The sequence below is a fragment of the Protopterus annectens genome, chromosome 9.part0 (assembly GCF_019279795.1).
Source record: "Protopterus annectens isolate FY-2018-M chromosome 9.part0, PAN1.0, whole genome shotgun sequence".
In the NCBI taxonomy this organism is placed as follows: Eukaryota; Metazoa; Chordata; order Ceratodontiformes; family Protopteridae; genus Protopterus; species Protopterus annectens.
This window is the reverse complement of record NC_056743.1, coordinates 1,756,258,487-1,756,286,152: the sequence shown is the minus strand read 5'-3', so window position 1 is coordinate 1,756,286,152 and position 27,666 is coordinate 1,756,258,487. Positions and strand designations below refer to the sequence as shown.

Genomic DNA, 27,666 nt, shown 5'->3' with positions numbered 1-27,666 from the left:
TCACTGTCTTACTCCCCCCACAAAAAAAATCTAATTATACAGAAGCCTGGGTTCTAGGAGTAGCCTGGCTAAGTGGGTCCAGTTTATTAACTTCCCATCCCAAAGATGCCACTTTGAATGCAAGGTAAATCAAACTACTTTAATAATTACATCAGTACATACATGTATACACACACACACACACACACACACACACACACACACACACACACACACACACACACACACACACACACACACACACACACACACCACATAACGTAGCTGCCTACAGGTACTAATAAATGCTACTTTATTCTGGTGGGTCAGATATCAGCAAATGTCATCTATGCATGAACACCCTCTGCAGCTTAGTTATGAACTACAAGAAGGTCAATACATATAAGGCACTCCCTTGTACCACCTCAGACTGATTTAGCTATAGTTTGGTTAAGACATGAACAACTAGCCTTGCAGAACCATCAGATACCATGCAGCTCAATGTTCTTATAAAGAGCCAGATCAGTATATACAAATAAACTCCAAATTGTAACAGAAGATTTTTTTTTTTTTGGCTGTCACCAAAAGCCATTAGTGAGTCATGAGAAGGAGGAGTCTCCCGTTGATTTTTTTCCTTATGTTTGCTGAAGCAGAATGCATTGTGAGCTAGCTAGTAATCTCTGCTATACTGTCTTACTGTCACTTCCAGGACAGCAAAACAGTACCAAACCACTCCATCAGAACTTTTGAGTAATTATTGTTAGAAAAGTACCTCTGAAAAATAAGAATAAAAGATGAAAACACAAGCACTAGCTGAAAACACCCAGTAGATTAAAAAGAAAAAAAAACACTAATTATTAAGCGCTTTTGTCATTTTATTATACAGAACTTCTTCACAATGAGAAAGAACGAAAGCGCTTAATAATTAGTGTTTTTTTCTTTTTACTCTACCGGGTGTTTTCAGCTAGTGCTTGTGTTTTATTATGTTGTTTTTACTCTTGGTAATGTTGGTAAGAATAAAAGATGTTGCTTTCAATGAAAGTTAAATAATAAAATATGTTATTTTCAATGTAAATTACAAAAGAAATATGCAAATAAGGAGAGGGATCTGAATATATAATTACTACTCTGCAATATTTGTAAAGCAACTGCAGTTTAGGAAGCAGGGTGGGATGAGGTCACAGAGAGAGAGGGAGGAGTGCGGTAGTGATCTGCAATCCAAACAGGACACAAGACACAATGATTACACATCTATGAGGCACACCTAGGATGGGTGACTTAGGTATGACTATGTATACAGGAACTAAATGTCAATGATGGGATTTAAACACAGGTGTTCAGGTTTACAGGTCGTTATCATCTTAACTTAGACCAGTATTAATCAGTGCCTGACTCCACAGTGATACGAGTTTATAGACTTATTCAGGTATACTACCATACCAGATTTGTTTTCACAGCCCTGGACATCAGGAGCCCATTCCAAAAGGGAGGGGGGACAGCATTTAAGAAATATTGTGTCTGTGAGCTGAGGACAGCATATTTAAGACATACTGTAAAGTGCAGGTTTTTATTTTAATTTTAATGAACACAGTGCAGTGACGACTGCTGCAAAAGGGAGATGTAGCAGGTTCTGACATCTTTGCAAAGAAAATCTAGTGATGGAATACATCATGGGGAGCAGTTAAGGAGAAAAAGAAGTGCAGTCTGCAGAATTACTCAAATGTACACTATCAGTAACATCAACAGAATACAGAGCACCATGAACAGGCAGCAGTCAGTGAGCAGGAACAATCTAGGTAACTACCCCCTCCATAATGACCACAGTGTCTTTCTCACAGGGAGAAATCCAGCACTAAGATGCTGAAGCAGCTATCAGACAGAGAATGCACTGTCAGGCAGGCTGGGTGATATCAAAGCCTTAGGAACTGGTAAACATACAGTTGTGTAAAAGTATAACTGAACTCCAGCTGTGAATCACAGTGACAAATTCTGAGGATGGGGTGGGAGTCATACCAGACAATGCAACACTATAGGTTCATAGATTAGTACTAAGCTAACTGCCCTTGTAAGCCATTTTAAACCTAGCCAATTATCTCTTGTGAGATTCAAACCTGCACCTTGTGTTTGTAAGGCAAACACCTTAACCATTAGGCAACCCTCCCAACCCTTTTTTTTGCAGCATTTTTTTTAACTGAACCTCTTTCATCAGTAAACAATAGTTTAATCTAATTCTGGGTTACAATGACCCAGATTCGGATAGGGCATGACCCATACTGACCTAAGGGCAGTCATAGAAAATCCAATCAACCTATGTTACCTTCAGACATGAGAGGTAAGAAAAGCAACATTATTTTTAGATTACTTAAAAAATAGACATTAAGGGCTACAGAAGATCAATGTACTTTACATTTTGATAAAGCCTTAAATAAACACCCTTTCACCACCCCCGTTGTCACAATGCATTCTAAAACTGTAGGCAAGAATCTTGTAAATTGCCCAAATATCTGAAATTCACAAAAGGTTGATACAGCAATGTCTTTCGGCTTCTCTCATTAGGGGTTGCCACAGTGGATCACCAGTCTGCAGATTGATTTGATTGGCAGTGGAGTTTTTACAGTGTCCAGTTGCCAGCCTGGTGCCCAGTCTTAACAGAAAGCACGTGCACATGTACCTACTGCAAGTCTTTGCAAATCACTCGACTGCAGGGAGGACATGCACACTCCACACAAAAGGTGCTCCGGCTGAGAATTGAACTGAAGAACCTCTTCCTGTGAGGCAACAACGCTAACTGCTGCACCACTGCGGCAACCCCACAAAATGTTGATATAAAAAAACAAAATTTCATGTTTTAGTTTCATCAGAACAGGGCAGTGAATTTTACATGGTCCTTCTCAGTAGACATAAATGCATTTCAGGACTATTTCTTATATCAATAAATGTTAGCTGTCAGATTTCAGACCTTTAAAACGTACTTTCAACTCTACAGTACCATCATGCTTTACTGGGAAACCCATGAGACCTTTTCATTCCCTTTTCTAATTACAAGCCCCTCATTAGGATCAATTATTAAACATAAAACATGCTTTCACTAATGCTACCCCTAGTCACTTCTCTGCTCACTGATCAAAAAAAACATACAAAGATATATTATACACACTTTGTCTCTCTGGCAAAACAGTGAACATTAAATAATAATACATAACATTAATGATAATAATAAAATATCTTCCTATGGTGGGAAAAATAATTATAATATGTGTTATTCAGCTTACTTTGTGATCAGCTCTTATTTTTCAGGAGGGTCAACTACTCAATTCAGTTTATATGACACAACCTAAATATTACATGTGTACAAAAATGATACCTGTCTGTATGGAAAAAAAATTGTTAACTAAGCATTATAGTCTTAACGTGTAGCAAACACGACATCAAAAGCTCCAGTTTTCTGAACACCACTTAACATTTAAATAGTAAAATGCATTTTTGGGAAAACCTGATTAAGACCATTCCACCTCATAGGGAGTTCCCAACCTTCACTGCTAGCAGCTGTCTTGTTCAACCAGTTTTGAACTCTGTTGCAAATGACAGCTTCAAGAAACTTAGTAAGACAGTGCTACAGCCCTTACCTTTCTGTATAAGTCCCTGTTTATATAGTTTCCTTCCTCTTTTACTTGGAGGGAGAAGTTGAAATAGCAGGATGTCCTTTTGCTCTGCCTTGGTTAAGTCTGTCTGCTCTTCTCCCTCCCAGCCTTTCACTTGCACTCTCCACCCGGATCTGAGTAATTTACAAAAAGGAAAAAAAAGTCAAGGAAGCAGAAGAAAAAAGGGATGGCAGAAGGTGTGCCGTCAGCCACAGACCTCAGCAATCAAGCTGCCACATCATCCAACCAGCAACCAGCCAGCACCTGCAGAGCAATCAGTGAGAAGGAAGTGAGTCCCATCACAAGCTTTTCCCTGATAACAGCAATACTGAACAGTCAGTGAAAGGGAGCTGGAAGTTAACTCTTTCATCACACTGGCCAACCCACATTACAGTCATTAGCTGTCATTAGAAACTTAAGGGTAATGAGGAAAACCATTCAATTCACACATTAAAACCATTCTTTCAAGCATGTCCCACACAAAATAAAATACATATTGTGCACAGAAAGTGTGTGCGTGGATGTGCATGCATGTGTGTGCGTGTGTGTGTATGCATGTGTGTGTTTGTGTGTGTTTGCGTCTGTGTGTGTGTGTGTGTACACGTGTGTGTGTGTGTGTATGTGCGCATGTGTCTGTGTGTGTGTGTGTGTGTGTGTGTGTGTGTGTGTGTGTGTGTGTGTGTGTGTGTGTGTGTGTGTGTGTGTGTGTGTGTGTGTGTGTGTGTAGGATAAGTAGTCGCACTTTTATACTTAATATTCTTAATATGTTAAATGAAGATAACATAACACAAAAGCGAATGTGGTCTACAGCTATATTTTCATGTCATGTTTCCTGATAAAACACTTGTCTTGCAATGTATTCTCTTTTAGCTGCTTCTGTCCCACATTTCTGCAAAACAAGGCTGAGCAATGTGGACACAGTCAGTTTATACACAGAATGTTGCATACACCCTACTGTTAGTCACTACTGAAACTGTGTTATCTGATATTGTTTTCAGTATGCCAGCTGTTAGAAACTGCACTATGTGATAATAATGTTATTAACATTGTCATTAAAACTGCAGTTGTTAGAGTGGATAAAGAGGAACAGTTATCAGGTAAAGTTCCACACCTTCCTGAAAAGCTGCCACAGTAATTTACGTTGCTAAAAGTTTAATGAGTTAGTTCATCTAAAACTTCTTCCCAACTAGCTGTCCATCCTGTTCCACATTTCAAGGAGACCCACACCTTCAGTAAAACCTTAAATCAAGCAAAACTAATGTCAGAACCAGAGGACAAAAACGGTGTAAAATTCTATTGAAATCGCACATGATACTTGTAATAACTTTCCTTTGCTTCCAGACAATTTTGTTGCTGTGTTGCCATGGTAATAAGGCCAATAATATTACATCTGAAATGAGCTACACACTCCCATTTTAGATTAATCTTAGGGTAGTGACCCATTTCGGCAACACCAGACTGTTTTTTTTCAAAACAGCAGACAGACAAAGGAATTGCCAAATATTCTTGAGTAGGGTTTGCATAGTTACCTGTCCATGAGACAGGAATTATGGAAAACTGTTAACTCACTTCCTCCTAGCTTTACACAATGTGGTCAAAATGTTGTTGACGTATGTGCATAGGTGTGAAATACAAGCTGGATCAAGTCCCTGTGCACAGAAGAGTAAGGTGGACCGAAGAAACAATGCTACTTGGTGAGTGTTAATCATCTACTACCCATCTGTTAATTCTGAATCAGGAAGGTGTTTCTTGCACATGGGTGGAGTTTCATCGTACACTGTTCTTACTGCTGTGAAGATCAGTCAGATCTCAGCTGGGTGCGATGCCCTTCATTCAGATTGTATAAAAGTGGTTTTCAATGTGTTTTGGGGTATTCTCTGGTTATTGTAAAGAGAAGTCACAACAACAAGGCCTCCCCAACATTTCTGGATAATGTCCCGCTCATAACAGTTTGCATTTCAGATCTGTACATTTTTTACCACAGTTTAGCAAAGTAGAATAAAAACATACAAAATAACAGCTTTATGCAGATTAGCTAATTTACAGAAAAAAATGACAAAGTTTATAATGGGAAATGTATTATTTTTTTTTTTAGATCAGCAACTTGGGGTGTCAGTAAGGATCAGTCTTCAGTGAAAGAAGCTCCGCCCCCCCCCATAAATGAAATATACCAACACCAAGATTGCACTACAGTGGGAAAAAGTTAATTTCCTAACCCCACTGTATCAAGCCCCCCTGCAAAAACTTAGTAAAAAGTGTGTTTGGTAGTTTGGTGTCATTATATGTGGAGGGGATGTTATTTTCTTGTGATTTGTACTGTTAGATGTTATGAAAGTCAATGTTATGGGTTTTAGATGTTCTGGTCTCAATGTTATGAAATTAGATGTTATGGGTTTTAGATGTTTTGAAGAGGACCCATATATATATATATATATATATATATATATATATATATATATATATATACACACACACACACACACACACACACACACACACACACACACACACACACACACACACACACATTCCTTTATTTTTCTGATAAAAGTATCCACTTGTCTTATTTCAGACCTTCAGGGTAACAACATGGGCTGTTGATAACAAAGTCAATACAAGATAATCTTGAAGTAGAACCAAAGAATATGTAGTTTAAGCAAACTGGGTTTTTATTATCCAACCATAGCTCTCAACCTTCCATCTCTAAAATGAGGAACACTAGCCCTCATAATGTGGAACAAATGGGCAAAATGTGGAACACATACTAATGGTTTACTAACAACTCCAACTAGGAAGGTCATAGGATGGTTAAAATATGCTGTTTTTACTTATAAAGAAGATCTTTTAACGAATTAATATGATTCATTTCTATTTACAATGGTTTTCACTTAAAAATATTCCTAACACTGAATGTGTGACAGAGTCTTTCAATGTGGAACTTTGAGGAACTTTGAGGAACGTGAACTTTTTAAGACCCCAAATGAGGTACGCTCCTCATAATGAGGTACACTTGAGAAGTATGTATCCAACTAAACTAAAAGGCATTTGAAAGGAAAACAAATGAGATCCAGGAGTAAGGGTCTCAACAGTTAAAGTCTGAAATTTTGTTGATAATCATGGTCGGTGTAATGTAGATACTTTACCATATAACCCTTGCTTGAATGATTCTGTGTTGTTTCAGAATCCACTTATAGAACTGTCGTTATCAAGTAAATATTAATGCCATGTTCTTCAGTCACTGTCATGATCCCTCAAGATTAGTTTTCAGTTGTAATTCTTTTCTCCCTTTACATAAACCACTTCACATTACAGCTCCCTGTTTCAATAGTGTGTTACAGGCTTGTCAGTTACAGACATGGCAGCTCTTTGTGGTGAACTCTTGAAGGCCGTCTCCACACTTATCTGTTTGATATCTGATTTATGCTGCATTAGTGCAAAACTTGCAAAATGTCTCTGAGCTAATAAATTACATCTCTAACCCCTGCAAAATATTATTCCGCTACAAGTCTCAGCTAAGACATTGTAGCTCTGACCCTCCCTCCCCGTCCTAGGCCATCTCATATTAAAATAATTTTCTTTTTTTGGTTTAAAATTCTGCATTGCTGTGCTGTAATTTTCCCTGTGTAATGAATTTAGTTTATCCAATACTTGTAGTTTCACAAATACACTACATGGTACATCCATCTGATAGTGTTTTATATTCATTATATTAGCAAGGTCCATCATTGTCAGTGGACCTTTATACACTACATGGTACATCCATCTGATAGTGTTTTCTATTCATTATATTAGCAAGGTCCATCATTGTCAGTGGACCTTTATACACTATATGGTACATCCGTCTGATAGTGTTTTCTATTCATTATATTAGCAAGGTCCATCATTATCAGTGGACCTTTATACACTACATGGTACATCCATCTGATAGTGTTTTCTATTCATTATATTAGCAAGGTCCATCATTGTCAGTGGAACTTTATACACTACATGGTACATCCGTCTGATAGTGTTTTCTATTCATTATATTAGCAAGGTCCATCATTGTCAGTGGAACTTTATACACTACATGGTACATCCGTCTGATAGTGTTTTCTATTCATTATATTAGCAAGGTCCATCATTGTCAGTGGACCTTTATACACTACATGGTACATCCATCTGATAGTGTTTTCTATTCATTATATTAGCAAGGTCCATCATTGTCAGTGGATCTTTATACACTACATGGTACATCCGTCTGATAGTGTTTTCTATTCATTATATTAGCAAGGTCCATCATTGTCAGTGGAACTTTATACACTACATGGTACATCCGTCTGATAGTGTTTTCTATTCATTATATTAGCAAGGTCCATCATTGTCAGTGGACCTTTATACACTACATGGTACATCCGTCTGATAGTGTTTTCTATTCATTATATTAGCAAGGTCCATCATTGTCAGTGGACCTTTATACACTACATGGTACATCCGCCTGATAGTGTTTTCTATTCATTATATTAGCAAGGTCCATCATTGTCAGTGGAACTTTATACACTACATGGTACATCCGTCTGATAGTGTTTTCTATTCATTATATTAGCAAGGTCCATCATTGTCAGTGGACCTTTATACACTACATGGTACATCCGTCTGATAGTGTTTTCTATTCATTATATTAGCAAGGTCCATCATTGTCAGTGGACCTTTATACACTACATGGTACATCCGTCTGATAGTGTTTTCTATTCATTATATTAGCAAGGTCCATCATTGTCAGTGGACCTTTATACACTACATGGTACATCCATCTGATAGTGTTTTCTATTCATTATATTACAAGGTCCATCATTGTCAGTGGAACTTTATACACTACATGGTACATCCGTCTGATAGTATTTTCTATTCATTATATTAGCAAGGTCCATCATTGTCAGTGGACCTTTATACACTACATGGTACATCCATCTGATAGTGTTTTCTATTCATTATATTATCAAGGTCCATCATTGTCAGTGGACCTTTATACACTACATGGTACATCCATCTGATAGTGTTTTCTATTCATTATATTACAAGGTCCATCATTGTCAGTGGACCTTTATACATTACATGGTACATCCGTCTGATAGTGTTTTCTATTCATTATATTAGCAAGGTCCATCATTGTCAGTGGACCTTTATACACTACATGGTACATCCGTCTGATAGTGTTTTCTATTCATTATATTAGCAAGGTCCATCATTGTCAGTGGAACTTTATACACTACATGGTACATCCATCTGATAGTGTTTTCTATTCATTATATTAGCAAGGTCCATCATTGTCAATGGAACTTTATACACTACATGGTACATCCATCTGATAGTGTTTTCTATTCATTATATTAGCAAGGTCCATCATTGTCAGTGGACCTTTATACACTACATGGTACATCCATCTGACAGTGTTTTCTATTCATTATATTACAAGGTCCATCATTGTCAGTGGAACTTTATACACTACATGGTACATCCGTCTGATAGTGTTTTCTATTCATTATATTAGCAAGGTCCATCATTGTCAGTGGACCTTTATACACTACATGGTACATCCGTCTGATAGTGTTTTCTATTCATTATATTAGCAAGGTCCATCATTGTCAGTGGAACTTTCCTCCTCAGTTTCATTTATGGTCTCTCAGCCTCTACCAGTACATTCACATTGATTTTTCATTTCCTATGTTTGCCCCATTAATTCCTCTATTCACATCTAAATGGCTTTCCTTAATAAATTAAAACTTAGTATCTGTTATCAGAATCTTTTATTCTGTCACAAATTCTTTTGGCACCAGTAAACAACCCTAGTCCTCATTCCAAACAATGTTATACCTAGTCAAAGATATTTCCCGGGATTGTTTGTTGCACTATGAAAAGCAGGTAGGGGATGCTGACAATGTATGTGTGAATGTGCATGTATGTACATGTGTGTGTGCATGTGCATGTGTGTGTGTGTGTGTGTGTGTGTGTGTGTGTGTGTGTGTGTGTGTGTGTGTGTGTGTGGATGTGCATAAATGTAAATGTGTGCAAGTGTGTGTTTAGAGGTAGGTAGAGGATGCTAACTCTGTGTGCATGTGTGAATGTGTGTGTGTGTGTATATGTGCACATATGCATATGTGTGTGTATTTTTGTCATACTATGACTCATTGGTAGATAATGCTTACTGTGTGTATGCATGTGTGTGTTTGTGTGTCTGTGTGCACAAACGTCTGCATGAGTGTGAGTGTGTGTGTGTGTATGTGTGTGTGTGTGTGTGTGTGTGTGTGTGTGTGTGTGTGTGTGTGTGTGTGTGTGTGTGTAAGGATGCCTATGTTACTGCAGTGTCTGGACTGGAAGGGAGAGCACTAGAGTCATCAGGTCTGATAGCACAGTGTTCAGTTCAGTGACATAGTATTGGGTCACTAACAAGGTGTTTCTTTGTGTGGCTTTACCATGTCTCTAAATCAGTAAAAACAAAATGAAAACTCCAGCAAAGCTGGAAGTTCCACCAAGTGACCTCCCAAACCTCTTGTATCAGAGGCACATGGGATATATGCAAATGAAAAGTATAATCCAAGGCAGCGAAGAGCAGCAAGAAACAGCGATGAAGCCAAAGGTAATCTCCACAAAAAGTTTATTCAAACACACGACATAAATTTCTCCAAGTCCTTCTCTCAAACACACAACATAAATTTCTCCAAATCCTTCTCTCAAGCGCTTTCGCTCAGTGCAATACTGAGCTTTATCAAGATGAAAATGCAGGGCAGAACAACCTTATTTGTAAGTCTCTTAATGAGATCATGTGCTTCATAAATTAAAACCAGTCAAGTTACAATTAAAATTAATTGGTGACCAATTTAAAATTAAAGAGCAAGATGTTGTATGAAATACATAAAATCCTAAATAAAATACCTTTTGTTAAATATGTTGTAGTTGAAAAATATGTTATTTAAAAGATATGTCATTTGAAAATCACAAAGCATTCGTGTATAAATAAATAAATATTGTTATATGTTAATGTCCCATGAAACCACATTTTTAGTGATTGATTCTTGTAACACTGTTTAGTGTGCAATAAATATTACAATGGGGTACCACGAATAAATTATGTGAGTAATAAATAGTAATAGATAAAAATCAAATGTTAAAAATACAAGAATTAAAAATAAAAATAATAATCAAGTATTAAGTGTTCAAACGTTGTTACATAGATTACATTCCCTATACTCAGAATAAATATAAATATAAAATACAAATAATTTGATACAAATAAGTAATGTTGATAATCTCTTACTAAATGCTGTATGCTATAACTTAGCTCTTCTTAGTTTTAAAACACTACTTAAATTTGTGTAGTCATTTAACCCTGGCCATTTAGCTGCATCCGGTCTGAGTTGCCATATAAGCTCCCTATATTCCAATTTAGTCTCCCAGTCACCCCCTCTCTTATCGGGTGTTATCTGGTCTAACACAATGAACTTGATTTCCATATCTGGGCAGGACAGAGAGTGTTTATAAAAAGCATTGGTCTCTTTTTTCTTGGAAATATCATAGAAATGCTCATAAATTCTTCTCTTTAGAGTCCTTTCTGTTTTCCCAATATAGAAACTTTGACATTTTATACATGAGCCTAAATATACAACATATTTTGCATTGCAGTTAAAATACCCATTAGACCGGAAGAGATATTTCCTAGATGGGATGTATATACTATGATCATTCAACATAGCAGTGCACTGTTTGCACATTCCACATTTATAAGTTCCTTTCTTGGATCTACTACCAGTGGTATTCGTCATTTCTTTTCTTTCAAATAGCTCTTTCATGTTAGTACCCCTGCGTCTAACAAATGTGGGTTTAGTTGGAACCTTTGTTGAAAAATCATCATGCAATGTAAGAACTGGCCAATACCTTGTTATTGTTTCCTCTATCAGGTCAGAATTGCTGGAAAATGTGCGTATGTAACTAGTTTGTTCTAGCTGCTGGGTGTTCTTATGCAAGTTATCCACTTGCGGTAACATGCATCCTAAAAGTGGTGGGTATTTTTCTTCTCTGCTTGCGGAAATTTCCATGACCAAATTCTTGATTAGTGGTAGCCCCTTTCACAAAATTTCTCTTCTAAAAAGCTAACCTCATTTGAGAAGTATTCCGCAGTGCTACACATTCTAGAAGCACGGATTAGTTGCCCTTTGATAATTCCTTTCTTTTGATAGAAAGGATGACTACTGCTAAAGTGTAGGTAAGAATTAGAATATGTGGGTTTCCTGTATACTCTTGAAGCAAACTTGCCATTGGTGAAATCCTTGATTATAGTTACATCTAGATAGTTCAAACTAGTGTTACTGACCGAGTGTGTAAAGGTCAAAAAGGAAGTGGTGGAGTTAATGTAATTTACAAATTTCTGAAAATCCACCTCTGTTCCATGCCATAACAAACATACATCATCCAGGTATCTAACATAGTGTTTAATGTGTTTCACCCAGTCTGTGCCAAATATGAAAGTCTGTTCCCATTTGTGCAATACAATGTTTGCATACAAAGAGGCACAAGAAGCCCCCATTGCAACTCCCAATTTCTGTTTGTAAATTTCGCTGTTAAAACAGATGAAATTATTGTTTAACACAATATCCATGAATTCGACTAGCAAATTCACAACACTGGCACCAAGATTGGCTTCTTTGACCAAAACGTCTTTAAACCAATCCAGACCTGTCAAATGTGGTATACTGGGGAATAGTTGCACTATATCGATAGTTACCATTAAAAGGTCTGGGTGGTACAAATGGGATTCCATACCCTTTAGGAAGTCCCAAGAATCTTTGCATATGTGGCTTAGTGATGTAACAAACCGTTTGAGGACGTAGTCAATAAATTTCCCCAAAGGTTCAGTGATGCTTCCTTCACCAGAAACTATTGGTCTGAATTTTAAAGGGTCCAGTCCCTTGTGGGTCTTTGGAATACCAAAAATTACTGGGATTCTTGGTTTGGCTGCAAACAAGTAATTATATAGCTTTTCATTAATGGCTCCTTGTAAAAGGTGGTCCATTAATAGATAGTTAATTTTGGAATATGCTATGTGTAGCTCATTTGTTGATATCAAGCCATAATGCTCAACATCCTGTAACATGTTGTAAATATGCGCATCATAGTCTATATTGTACATCAAAACTAAGCCCCCTCCTTTATCCGGCTTCATTACTCTATACCCTTCTTCCTTTAAAAACCTGATTATGTGTGTTTCATTCAAACTTAGATTCTGGGGACCTGCAGCAGGTTGTCTAATGCCAATAGCTCTTAGATCTCTTTCCACCAATTCTTCAAACACCTTAGTGGAGGAGTGTGTGGGAGGGTTAAAGGTAACTTTAAGCTGGAAGTTCCACCAAGTGACCTCCTAAACCTCTTGTATCAGAGGCACATGGGATATATGCAAATGATCCTTATGAACATCAGGTGTTTCGGCTAATTGGTGATTCTGAATGCCCATGACTTGTTTCATCATTTTAATGGACAGTTTCAGGCCAATAAAGCCAAACCCCATAATGAAACAAGTCATGGACATTCAGAATCGCCAATTAGCTGAAACACTTATTGTTTTAGTTTGATGTCACTAAATCAGACAATCTCTCCCATCGTGGTAATAGATAATCCATTTTGGTCAATTAGTATAGGCAGAGAGAATCTCTTTGAATCCTAGCCACTCTTTCTAAAGGTTTTTGGCTTCTGAATGGGTATGGGGTCATCTGGTATGCATCCATGGCAAAGAATACTCTCTCAATCAGTGTGACGTTGTTAGCCTCACATGTATCGTTTATAAAATCACTTTCTCATTATCCGTTCCCTTGTGTGTTATCCAAATAACTCCTTCTTGCCTCTCTCTTTTTCTTCCTTAATGATCCTTTATTAATCCTACACTGGTCTACATATCTGCTGGGATCTTACAAAGTGCTTCTCCTTCTGTTGCACGCTATCTCACACTAATCTTGTGATTTCTCCCCACCTCTGCATTCAGCCTTTAACTATTTGTAACATTTTCCAGTGCTGCTAATTGCTAAATTATATTTTCATTTCCTTCTGCATTTCATTTAAGTATACACTGTTGTATTTTTGTGGTCCCCTCTGATCCTACTTGCCAAGTTATGGCTCCATCTTTGTCTTTTGATATTATGTATCTTCTGCAGAGGTCCTGTATAGTTGTTATCTTACTTTCTTGATATTATATGAAGGTATAGCTAGTATAAAGTGTAAATTTGCAGTGGCAGGTCAGGTAGGTATTTTTAATCATTCATTCATATGTTGTCATTTATTTATGGGGATGGTCCATCTGGGCAAGAACTTACTTGCAGTTAAGGTCCAAATAAAACAAAGTTCAATAAGACAGTAGTTCAGAAATCTGCAATTACATAATTAAATAGCAGCAAATTACATAGTTACATCAAAAGAAAGGGATAGCAACATTAATCTGTAGATGACCTAACAGCACAACCAGTATAATAATATACAGACATATTGCAGAGGAAATAAATTACATATTCATACAGAAGAAAAAGCAACAAATTATCGTTTATTGCACAATATATAGATGGACAGATAGTTGTAAAGATATATAGATATTTATTTACAGGTGTACAGATATATCTGTATAGCTAGATGGATAATTTAATTGTAGTAATATAGACTATGGGAGAAAAATGATCCCAGACCTTCTGAAATATATGTATTATCTGTACTAGCTTGAGCAAGAAGTGTTTTGGTTAGCAGTATTTTTCATACATCTCCTACAGAAAGAACATTTTGATCATATTTAGTCCTGTATCATGTCTGTGTAGAGATAGAGTGTATACTTCTCCATTTAAAACAAAAATCTAATAAATAACAAAACATGAATGAATTTTTGGATATAATAATGTAGTCGTAATTTGTTTTATTTGATAAATGTCTGCTTTGCCTTTGGTTGTGTCATAACTGAAAAACATCTCTTTGATAACATTCCTTACACAGTTAGAAAATAAATATGTATCTATAAAAGAAAAAAATGTTCAGATGATGTGTCAAAGACAAGCCAGCTTGCTTTGTTTACAGACGATTCTGGGTAACAGAACTACCATCTGCCAGTGTTTGGGCATGGTCTCGTGGTTTCAGGGTCCTAGTCAAAGAGCACATGCAAAGATAAAGGAAGATCCCTTCCCCTTAAGCTAGAAACATAATACAATTTTACTAAATTTTAATATATTTAAATCACCAAAGATATGTTAATGCTTAGTAGAAATTAAACATGGCTGCAAGGTTTCCAGCACTATTCAAGAATTCAGAATGTTCTCCATAATCTTCAGGCCAGCTAAAATGACTGCATTTGTTTAGTCATTCAATTATTCAAGGTTAGCAACCAGGAAATTCACATTCTTAGTTACTCAGTGTAGAGTATTGTTGTCAAAAGTTTTAGCTGTATGAAAAGATGACAAAAGCATGTTACAGAGAAGTGTATTTCCAAGCTAAGCTACTAAGCACGCCATTTTAGCAATTATGGAGAAAACTGAACCTTACTTAAGTGCCATTGCAGAATACCAGGTAACATGGTCACACAAGGTCTAGTGTTTTTAATTATCGCTCCGTTTTTGAAGTCGTAATTTTTCAGATATGGAGATATGGTTTCCCCTTTAAAACAAATGCACACTTCACAATCTAACTTTATCTTTTTATCGCAATGCTGCAGCCGTAAATAGGTAAATAGGATCAGCAGACCACAAACAGTTAGTTCAGTCTACATCATGGTGTCTGTTTTCAAGCAATAAATCATGCTGAGTGCAAATTCAGAAGTAGCTACACACTTTATTATTTAAACCAGCTCTTAGTACAAATATTACTAAAATATTAAATCTGCTGAACTTTATTTATTTTTTATTTTATTTTACATTTGTTAACTGGGAAAGTCCGACTGGACAAAGGCCTGGGGAGAAAAACTCCACAATTTATTTAACAATAATTAAAAAGATGAAGGTCAAACAAGAAAACATAAATCAGTGGCACATTAAAAATCAAGAAGTAGTGAGAAATATATTTACAATATCCAGTGTTATTTGTTCCTCAAGTTTACAGGCTACAGCTATTAAAAGTAGGTAATCCTGAAATTAGGTAAAGGGAAGAGGGGGGAAAGATAGAAGTATTTATGTGATGCATGGACACATCCAGTTTTTGGTAAGATGAAGTTTGAGTAAGTTTTTGAAATTCTGGGTAGAGGAAGCAGAAGTAATACAAGTAGAGAGGCTATTTCAGGCTTTTGTTGTGGTGTGAGAAAATAGTGCTTTCCCCTGCTGTGTTATTTGCTCTACTAATAATAAGGAGAGACTTGTTAGCAGACCGAAGAGGGCGTTTGGTAGAATACTGAGATAGTAGGTGATTTAAGGTGGGAGTTTTGTTAGGGTAAGTGAGGATGCTGAAGGCTGTGACAAGTTGATGATAGCTAAGTAGTTGTGGAAGTTCTAGCCATTGCAAGTTCCTTAGTGCCTGACAATGATGGGCTTTATAGGGAGAGTTGTTAGCAAACCAAGCAATTTTATTATAGCATGACTCAAGTTTGACAAGATCTGTTTTTCTGGGTTGGGTTAGGATAGGTACAGCATACATAAGAGTGGACAATAGGTGAGTTTCGGCGAGGGTGATTCTTGCCTTGTCTGTAAGGAATTGTTTATGTCCATAGAGAGTTCCCATTTTTTATGTACCTTTTTAATATTTGGGCTATGTGGACATCAAAGTAAATGTTGTTATCTATTTCTACTCCAAGGAGTTTAGCATGGCTAGTTGGAGAGATGATAGTGCCATTATTAGAATTGATAGAGAAAGAGAGGGGGTGGGTTTTGATTTATTGGGAGAGAACAGAAGTAATTTGGTCTTATTTGGGTTGAGAATAAGCTAGATGTTAGTCATCCATCTTTCTGTGGAGCTAAGGGATTCTTGGGTAAGCTTTTGTAAGGTGGTAAGACATGGGGCTGAGCAGATAAGTCTCGAGTCATCTGCATACTGTATGAGTGAGGCTTGCTGGATAGAAGTATGAAGATTGTTTGTAAAGACAGAGGAAAGAAGTGGATCCAAGATTGACCCTGTGGAACACCTGTGGTTGTTGGAAGTTGGGGAGATAGAACTCCTTGCCATTGAACGGACTGCTGTCTGTTGGATAGGTAGTTTTTGAACCAGTGTATAGTAGTAGGAGCAAAGGATAGCGCAGCTAGTGAATCTAGTAGTACTGGGTGTGAGACCATATCAAATGCTTTAGATAGGACTAGAAATATGGCAGAAACAAAGTTGTTTTCATTTCTGTGCTGGTTGACCTGATGCATAAAAGAGAGGAGAGTAGTGGTTGTACTATGGTGAGGGTGAAAGCCAGTTTGTGTGGGGGAGAGAAGGCTATTAGTAGTAAGGAATTGCATGACCTGGGTGTGAATATATTTCTTAAGAAGTTTAGATAGAAGAGACAAAATGGCTATGGGGTGATAGTTAGAGAAGTCATAGGAGTTACCACCTTTGTGGACGGGAATGATATCAGAAACTTTCCAGAGCTGAGGGACATAGGCTTCCTGAATAGACTGGTTGATAAGGATAGAAATATGGTAGTATAAGGATTCGGCAGCTATTCTTATGAAGTTAGCAGGTATATTATCAGTTACAAGGGTAGTAGGTTTAAGTCTTTGGAGGAGTTTTTTAATGGTGGAAGTGGGAACGGGTGAGAGAGTAAAGGAGGGTGGATTTTCTGTGTTTTTTGATGGGGTGAGTGAGGAGTTATTTGAGGATAGTTTTTTGGATAGTGACTGGATGGAGTCTATGAAGTGATAGATAGGTTCATAGGTTCATAGATTAGTACTAGGCTAACTGCCCTTGCGAGCCATTTTAAGCCTAGCCAATTATCCCTTGTGAGACTCAAACCCTGCACCTTGTGTTTGTAAGGCAAACACCTTAGCTATTAGGCCACTCTCCCAACCCTGAATGATTAACTCGGGAGGCTATGTCACTGTTGTTGGAGGAGGTAGGAGTGGGGGTGGTTGTTTTTCCAGGTTTTAAGAGGGAGTTGATGGCTTGCCAGAATTTTGGGTGGTCTTTTGAGTGTTTATTTTGTATTCCTAGGAAATAGTTCTGTTTGTCTAGATTTGTCTGCTTTTTGGCCTGATTCCTGAGTAGTTGATACCTTTGTCTATTTTGGGTGCAATTGTTTTTTTTTTCCATTGTTTCCATGACCTGTCTGTAGATTTTAATAAGGCTCTAGTGTTCCTGGTAAGCCATGGAGCTTAATTTGTTTTTGCCCTAATTTTTCTGATGGGTGCAATAGTATTAAGGACATTGATAAATGTGCTGTTAAAGTAGTTGACTGCTTGGCCTAATCCTAGGGTTAAAAGTGGTTTCCAGTTACATAGTTTTAGCACAGTGTTTAGTTCCTAAGGTGCTTATGCTGCACAAAGTACAGTAAGGAAGAACCTGCACTGTTACGAACTGTAACAATGCCTTTATTTTGTCTGGAGCAGTTCAGTGACCTGACATACATGGCACAATATAATAAGGACTTATGTGATTGGCTGAGTGTCATTAACATGCAAGTACCATTGCCACAGCCCCTAATCTACTTGTTCACAAGTTAGTTAGCCACAAATGACACATAAAAGTTATAGTTCTCGCCATGCTAAATGTGACTAGATGCTAGTTTGTCAGTTGTCTCAACATAATTCTTAACAGAGACATCATTTCATTAGGTATGTTTGTAAGGGAGGGCTGCCCCCCCTTGAGCCCCCATACTTTGCTTAAAGCAGTTCAGTGAACTGACTGTTATGGTATATCTTGAAAAGAACTCACATCATTGGTTGCAAGTCAGGAGAAGGGAATATACAGTTGCCAGCCAATAAACTACTTCCTACTTGCTGACAGGTTAGTTAGTATCAGCTGCCAATGAAATGTAAAGGTTAGGTTCTGTCCCTGCTGAAGGAGACTGAATGCAGTTTGGTAGGTTGTCAAAGCTTAATTACCAACAGACAGATTGTTTCATTAGTTCCATTTGTTTGGGGCTGCCATTCCCTTAATTTCCCATAAAAATACTCTTATTTAAGAACCCCCCCCCCAATTCCCCTTACAACTACTTTTTTTTAAGATGAAGTGTGGAGGGAGGTTAAGGAAGGTAACATGTCCCCTTACAAATGGAATTAACCAAAAATCCACTGCTCTTCCAATCACCATAGTCTGTCAGAATGTTACAATGTTAGCCATCAATGTACACTAATGCTATAACATTCTAACAGCTACGTAAAGTCACTGAGTAGATCCAGTGTTCTCCATTGTTGCACAATTTTTAGTTTAAGCAGACAACATATCAGTATGTAATTATTTTTATTTATTTTCTTTACTGACTGGGTAATGAACTTATCCAAAGATCTTTTTCAGTCATGACCTGGAACAGTGACCCAAAATGCAAATACTTAAAGAAACACACCAACAATGCATGCATTGAACTATACACAGAAATGTAAAATAAGCAACCAAGTAAACAAATGTCAGTTTAACTGAATTTTGCATGCATTGTGTGTAGTGTAATTGCACAATGTAAAAAAGCTTTAGAAAACAAGGAGCTATGAGGAGGGAGGACAATAAATTCGGCAGTAGCTGGCAATAATTTGACTCTCCAGGTGACGGACAGAAGAGATTTTACTTCGACCTCCAAAAGTAAAGCATCTTAAATATCTGGCCTTGAATTATCAGAAACTTAAGGCTACAAAGTTTTCTGTCTTTGGTCTTTTAGTTTGATATTGCATGCATTTTAAATGAATTTCACATAAAGAGAAATGGGTTGAAGACAGTTGAATTCTGACTGTGAGCAGAGTTGGAATCTTTCTGATATCCCAAACTAAGTACACTTTTTCCCCTCAGATAATTAGTTACCACCAACTAGTGCTCACCTTCAACATAATAAGGAACCCCCAGAAAACCCCAGCCCTAAACCAACTACTAAACCAGTATTCAGCAAATCGTCCTCTGCCCTCATCAAAAAACCCTGCTCTGTATATCCAAAGCCGACAGTACTGCAGGGAAAGCTCTTTTCTCTCACACCATCGCTAGGGAATGGAATAACCTCCCCCAAAATATCTCCTCAGCACCATCTATCTCACTTTTCAAAAAGTCACTTAAGTCACACCTCTTGCAGTCATGGCTCTGTCCTTGCATCACATAACGCTTTCCTGCTCTCCTCCAAATATTGTTACCCACCTCTCTTCACTGCTTACCATCTCTAATATACAGAACTCAAATACTCCCATACAGGGCCTACTATCCTGCAAATTATTTTCTCTTGGGAGATGTCTCCTTAATGGCATCAGTTTTTGATTGCATCAGTCAATGTGTGTTTTGTTCTACCAATACTGACATCCAGGGTCTACTATGTATAAGCTAAGCTTGCCTAGTACAAACTATTGTATGATATATGTTTTTGATTGTATATATACCACGGTACAGAATTGTTTTTGTTGTAATTGTGTTGTTGTGGAGCTTTTCTCCCTGGACCTCCTCTGTAAATGGACCTCGTTCCAGTCGGACTTTCCCAGTAAACAAATGTAAAATAAATAAAATTTTGCAACTCAGTTTGCACTTTGTTGTATATCTGCTTTATTATTTATATTTGCTGTACTGTTTCTGTCCTTTGCTGCTGTTGTGTGCACTGCTTTCCCCCTGCCCCCCTTCCCAAGTGTTTTTCTAGTCTTAAACTTGGTGGCTTTGGATTTGCCCACCCCTGCTGTAAATCTGATCTTGGTCACTGTCCCCAGTCCAATCTCATTTTATCACTCAACATAGTGCAGTGAGATTATTTGGGCAGGACTACATCCTTGCTTCTTTGACTTTGAACAGTTCTGTTTCCTCCTTCTCCAGTTTAAAAAAAAATTGTACACTTTATTCAGCTGCTTTTACTGCAATTGTGTTTTTCATACTTTATTACTTTATTTTTGCTGTGTGCTCTTAAGTGTTTGAATGCTTTTATTCTGCTACATATAATACTGCTTGTTAGTAATTAAATTTATCTGTTATTCTAAGCATTTTAAGCTTTGGTCTTAGCACTTGTGCTTCAGGCAAATTACTTTACATTTAAGAAGGTTCTTGTGGTCTACAGACTTGTGGACAAACCCTTAACAACACCTTCTCTCCATAAAGTCCTGCATAGCATTGCCGGAATCTCCTTGTGTTCTGACTGCGTGTGTTTCTCAAACAATCTGGAAATATAGTCCTGATAAGTATATTTTTTGGCACTTTTTAACTGTTCAGAGTTCTGCACTGTCTTATTTTTTGCTTGACTGAATTATATATATATATATATATATATATATATATATATATATACTTGCTAGCATTGTTTCCTGATATTCTAAGTGCTTCCATTTTGATTTTTTCCTAATTTACTGCTTTCTGTACCTGTTCTTAGTCGTTTAGTTAATTTAATTGCATTTATTTAAACTGTATTTACTTTAATATTGCTACACACAAGTGTTCTAGCTTGCACTGCATTTGAATTGTTTTTACTGTTTTTCTGTAAAAAAACAAAAATAAAAAAAAGTTCTAAGCTTGTTTCCCACCTTTCCTGCAACTAGTCTAGTCTAGATACAGATTTGTTGTATCTAGGACTGTTTGTAAACTTTTGAGCCTGTCAGACCTTTCTGTGTTGAAGGAAAGCCTTCTAGCTTATCAATGGGAGTGGTAAGCACTTGGTAGCATATCTACCACAACAGGAGTGATTTCTGGCCCAGAAATTGTAGTTTATTGGCCATTTTGGGCAGTTTTTCCATCTCTTTCAACTTTCCCATTTAAAAGCCAGTGTCTGTGCTTGTTTCCCGCATTTCCTGTAACTAGTCTAGTTCAGATACAGACTTGCTGTATCCAGCACCGTTTGTAAGCTTCTGAGCCCCTCAAGCCTTTCTGTGTTGGAGGGAAGCCTTCTAGCTTATCAGTGGGAGTGATAAGCACTAGGTAGCCTGTCTACCACAAGAGGAGTTGTTTCTGGCCCAGAAATTGTAGTTTATTGGCTGTCTGGTCAGTTTTTTCCATCTCTTTCAACTTTCTGGTTTAAAAGCCCACATTTGAGCTTGTTTCCTGCCTTTCCTGTAACTAGTCAAGTCCAGATACAGATTTGCTGTATCCAAGACTGTTTGTAAGCTTCTGAGCCCCCAAGCCTTTCTGTGTCAGAGGGAAGCCTTCTAGCTTATCAGTGGGAGTGGTAAGCACTAGGTAGCCTATCTAACCTACAGATTTGCTGTATCCAGGACTGTTTGTAAGTTTCTGAGTGGTACCAAAAAGTCTGCTCTTCAATTTTTCCTTAGATCTGCTAGTTCTCTCGTCTCCTGCACTTTTACTAACTTATTAGTTTAGCACTTTACCAGACTTCTTGTAGCAATTATCGTAGCTCACAAAAGTCCTACCAGCACTAAACATTCTACAAAGAAACAGCTCCAGTACTTATTATTAATGCCCACCCCTCCACGCATGTCTAAAGGTCAGTTCCCTGTGCGTTCTCCTATTAATCTGGTGAACTTGGGCATCCTGAGGCAATGTACCAACTGCCTCATGTTCACTGACAACCCTCTCCTCTTACCTCCCAACACTCAAACTTGTGAGAGATGTACTTATATATCCAAACTGGAAGCCATACATTCTCCAGCGAAGACCGGAATAGCTGGTCAAGAGGAGATGGTCAACACTTGCACCACACCACATGGAACACATAGCCCTCCAGAACATACACCAGCACTGCTTTCACATAAAAACACAAACCAGACACCCACTTTCCTTTCGTGGAGGCTCTCAATAAAAATCTACCCAAATAGCAGAGACCTCTAAGGCAGAAATGCACTCAACCACCACAACAAACCACTAATCATGAGACACATAATTCTCCTAAACAGTGTGCCACTCAACCAAAGCCCCTAAGGCAAAACAGAATGCGCAAAACACTAGTCATAGGTGACTCAATAGTAAGGCACACTGATGTCCCACTCACTAGGTTGAATAAGGGGAAAGTAACAGTCAGCTGCTTGTCAGGTGTCAGGATCTGCCACATAACGCACACACTGAGGTCCCTTCATAACAGGTACAAATATAACTCTGTCATTGTACATGTGGGTGTGAATGACCTGAGACGTACTTCCCTGGACTACATGAAAAGAGACATAGAGGAGCTCTTGGATTATGTAGCCCAGGCGGGTATGACCCTAGCCCTGAGCAGCCTCCTACCATCACCCAGAATGATACCACAGTACAAGCAGAAATGATTGATTTCAACAATTGGCTAGGTTTCTGGTGTGATTCTAAAGGGATACAGTATCTGTCTGCCTGGGATGACATGATTGACAGACCTCGATGCTTTGCCAGAGATGGCCTGCATCTGTCACCCCTGGGCTTCTGGACACTGGCCAGGGTTCTTGCCACCCCTATAGTGCCTTTTATAGGTGGTGTTCCAAAGACCAAATTACCACTGTAACAGCTACAAACAAATACAATCTAAAGGTCATGCTGCTCAATGCTAGAAGTCTAAACCTCAAAATACACTTGCTCGAAGCACTCCTTAAAATGCAGAATATCGACATTTGTTCTATAACAGAGACCTGGTTCAAGGCAGCAGAAAGCACCCATGCATTACCAGGCTATAACTCATTCCACACCCTTCAGCCCCAGAACTTAGATCGAAGCTTCAAAGGCGGTGGTGTTTCCATATTCATAAAGGTTGCTCACACTTCCAGACTGGTAACCCAACATAATGCATCAGAGATACTTCAGGTACAGCTAACATTGTGCAAGACAGCAATTCAGGTCATAGACTGCTATAGGTCCACAACCATGTCCCAAGACTTATACTCCATGTTCCTAAGCACCCTGGAGAATATTAGGGTCCAACCTAACATTCTCATACTGGGTGACTTCAACTACCCCTCCATTAACTGGGAAAACTACTTATGTACCAATACACTTGCCCAACATTTCCTGTAATTCATTAATTCCAAAGCCCTGGACCAGCTCATCCTTACCCCCACTAGAGGTAGCAACATCCTTGACTTGGTCATTACTAACATGGGCATCTGTGGCTCTATGCCAATAGTCAACTCCTGTCTGGTTAGATCTGATGATAAACAAATCACCATGGAAATTCACATCCCCCCCCCCCTGCAATGGAAACCACCATGAAAAACTTCTCCAAAGCTAACTTTGGGCTCCTAAAAACAGAGGTGGCTAACTTCACAGAACCCATGCAAATGGAGAATAATTGCATGCCTGCTGAATCATACAACAATGCACTGTATGAACACGTACACAAAAGTATGGATCTCACTATACCCAATAAAACCAAGATGTTCTCCTCCAAAAAAAGGAAGCCAATCTAGTGGTCCCCTGCCATAAACAACCTCTACAATAAAAGGAGGAAACTGATGTGGAATAAGGTGAAGTCCCAAGACTGGAAAGACTCCCTTATCAGTCTCAACAAAAAGTTAAGATCCCTCATCAAATCCTATAATGCTAGCTATGAAAACAGAATTGCAGCAGATTGTAAAGACAACCACAAGGTCTTCTATAGTTATGTAATGAATCCCCACAGCAATAGCCAGATTTGCTCTGAGCTACTGCACAATGGTACCTCCTATACCGAGCCAGCAGATATTGCTAATATATTGGCCGACAGATTCAGTGCCAACATTACCCCTCTCTCCCCCACCAAATGACCAATCACAATACCAGTAGATTGCCAGGCACCAGTATTACTGCTGCACAGGTTAAAACAGCCCTGTGCAAGGCCAAGAATACAGCTTCTGTGAGACCTGGCTGTGTTCTTCATGAATTACAGAGTGAACTGGCACCTCACCTGTGTGCCCTGTTCAATCACAGCCTCACCTCAGGCTTTGTCCCTACCAAATGGCGCACTGCTACAGTCATCCCTCTCCACAAAGGAGGCTTGACTAAAGACCCTGGGAACTATCGCCCCATTAGCCTGATGAGTCTGATATGCAAAGCTATGGAATGCATCATCATGGACCTAATAAACAAGGATATAGGGAATCTCCAAACTTTGGATCCCACACAGTTTGATTTTGTGAAGGGTAAATCATGCCTGCTCAACCTGGTCAACTTCTTTGAGTCAGTCATCATAGCTGCGGATGAAGGTGAGGTGGTTCATACAGCCTACCTTGATCTGGAAAAGGCCTTTGAAACTATTCCCCACTCAGGAATCATAGAAAAACTCACTAAGCTAGGCATCAACCCCTATTCACTAGGTGAATTGCAAACTGGCTCACAGATAGAACCCACAGTGTGAAAGTAGCTGACTCCAAGTCAGACTGCTGACCAGTCACGAGTGGAGTCCCAGAGGGCTTGGTCCTGGGTCCTCTCCTGTTTGGTATCTACTTCCCTGAAGACCAGGCCAACACGAAGGTACTCTGGCTGACAAAGTTCACAGATGATTGCAATTTGGGAGCTATTATTAACTCCCCAAGTGATGTTGACATGCTACAGAAAGGCCTCACTGAGACCAACAACTGGTGCCAGAACCATGGCCTTAAGCTCAATGCCAAAAAATGTGTCATCATCCCTTTTGGGAAAAACCTGGTTCCCATGAATTACCACTGAACACAGAAGGCGTTACAAGAGATCTGGGAACACAGGTTGACAGCAACCTCTCTTTTGACCACCACATTGCGACTGTGGTCAGAAAGTCTTTCTATGTGACACATCTCATTACTAAGGGTTTTGCATCCAGAAAGAAAGAGGTCATTGTCTTCCTCTACTCTTTCCACATTAGGACAGTCATCGAGTAAAATGCCCCATTTGGCTTGTACCTTACTAGACACCTGCAACAACTGTAGAGGCCACAAAAGTACCTCACAAAGAGGATCCTAGACCTTAAACACGTGCCCTATATGGACAGACTCAAAAAACTCCAACTATTCTCTGTCTCATATCGTCTACTTAGAGGCAGATAAGCTTAGACCCAGCTCTGTTAGAAATGCTACATCTAAAGAAATCCCAATCCCTGCGTACCACACGCTCCAGAGACCTCAGCCTCATTACCACAATCAACAGAACAAGTTGGAGGGACAGGTTCATAATCCAGAGACTGCCCATGCTATGGAATAGACTTCCCATACATGTCAAACAGAGCACCTCACTGGCCCTCTTCAAGAGATATCTTGATGAGTGGATGGGAAATAAAAAATTCACCCCAGAGATCACTCCAGTGGCTCTACTCAACAGAGGCACTGGGAACTAAGGTTGGGTGGCATGATGCCAGGGTAATTAATCCTATGGGCTTGGCTTGTAAAGGCTCCAGGGCCATTAGCCTAGTATACACCTGTGAGCATATGAACAGCTGGGCAGGTGCTTTTTGTTTCTATATTTTTATTGAAGTTTCATTGACTTCCTGGTTATATGCTTCATCTAATTCAGGGTTGTATGGAAGGCAGAGAATGCTTCCCACATATTGGGTACAAAGAACTAATCCTGAACAGGGCACTGAGAAATTTTAGGATGCATATGCTCTCTCTTTCTTATTCTGTACACACAGATACAGGCAAGTTAGAGGAATGCCAGTTTACTTCTGACATGTTCTTAGGGTGTGTGAGGAAAATGGAGTAAATAACAAAATCCCAAATGGCACAACGAGGAAGTATAACTCTGCAGAGACAACAGCCCAGCCAAACACCAGACTGGAGAGTGAAGTTCTGTGAGGAAGCAAAGGTAAGCATTGCACCACTGTATTTTCCTGAATACCAGCCACTTAAACAGGCCACTCACCTTATGTATGGCAGATAGAAACTATTTAACCTTCAGAATAAGATTATTCTTCAAATCCTTCAATGACTTAAATCACAGTTAGCAAAAGCTATCATCTCTAGTCTTTTATTACATTTACCTTATGTCTGGCTTACCAGTTCTGCCTTCAGAAGATTATTCAGATAGCTACCATTCTGTGTGAAAATACACTTAATCAAGTTGTCCAGTAACTCTTACCGCTAAGCTGTGTGATTTAATGGTACAGGTTCAGTGTTCCTACCTTTCAGCTCTAACATCTGAGGCTCAGTCCAGCCATTTTTAAGTGAAGTATCATAAAGAATGCAAAGCAGAAACAGTACAAAGGCCATTTTGTCCTAGTCAGTGCCCACTCTCAATGGACACCTTGCCTCCAGAAGGTCAAAACAGATTTGCCATGACAGAATTTATGGATGCCCATCCAATTGCCATGATTCTTCTTAAAGGTAGCTAGGGTGTCACTCTATTTAATACGAACACAAAATTTATTCCAGTGATGGGGTAAACATTGGGAGATGACTATATCCCACCAATGAGTTCTGATTATTTTTTGATGGACCTTTAGATTCTTTGTATGGGTGTTTATGAGTTTTGTGGACATAAAGGAGGAGGTTTGTGCCTTTCTTTGACATGAAAAGCCAGATATAAGTCACCACTAAAGAGTCTACAAAAGAAAGAGTACAGAGGTAGAGTTTTAGCATCTTTAGACCAGTGAGTTTTTTATCAGTAATCTTTAGGGTCTTTCTACTTGTGTGATATGTTTGGATAGATACATGCCCAAACAGGGAGTTGTATTATATCACTGGTTTGATGATGAGTAGAGAGGAATGAAAACTTGTTCCAACTCAGATGAGAAGCCTTTGGATAGTAATTGGGTCAGATAGAAGGATCTCCTCTCTGCTGTGGTCACATGGTGATTAAATGATATGGAGTTGTCTATAAAGGTAACAAGATCTTTGATGACTGAATTAATCCAAAGAGTGCTGCTGTCTGTACTGCAGATACCAGAAAAGTTAAGTTCACCAAATAGAATGCTACTGTACTTTTGCATTGAATTCAAGGCCATTACCTTTACACCAGTGATTTTTATGGTCTAGTCCTTTCTCTGGTGTCACAGTATCAAAAGATGAGTGAACTCAAAACTTGACTTACAGTCATCAGCAAACTTAATTAGACACAAGTTTGGGTTTGTAGTTTGAAGATTGGAGAAATAGATACTGGACAGGAGGGTGTCCCAACATGGAGATAC

At 38.6% G+C, this 27,666-nt stretch overlaps 1 protein-coding gene across 1 annotated transcript in view; it reads right to left on the bottom strand.

Moving 5' to 3' along the window:
- The window catches only part of RAB3D (RAB3D, member RAS oncogene family), a 676,954-nt gene extending 673,155 nt beyond the window's left edge, over positions 1 to 3,799 (bottom strand). The window contains exon 1 of the mRNA XM_044084606.1: positions 3,606 to 3,799. The gene's annotated coding sequence lies outside the window, so the exon portion shown is untranslated. The remainder of the gene's footprint in view (positions 1 to 3,605) is intronic.
- Between the last annotated feature and the right edge of the window lie 23,867 nt (positions 3,800 to 27,666).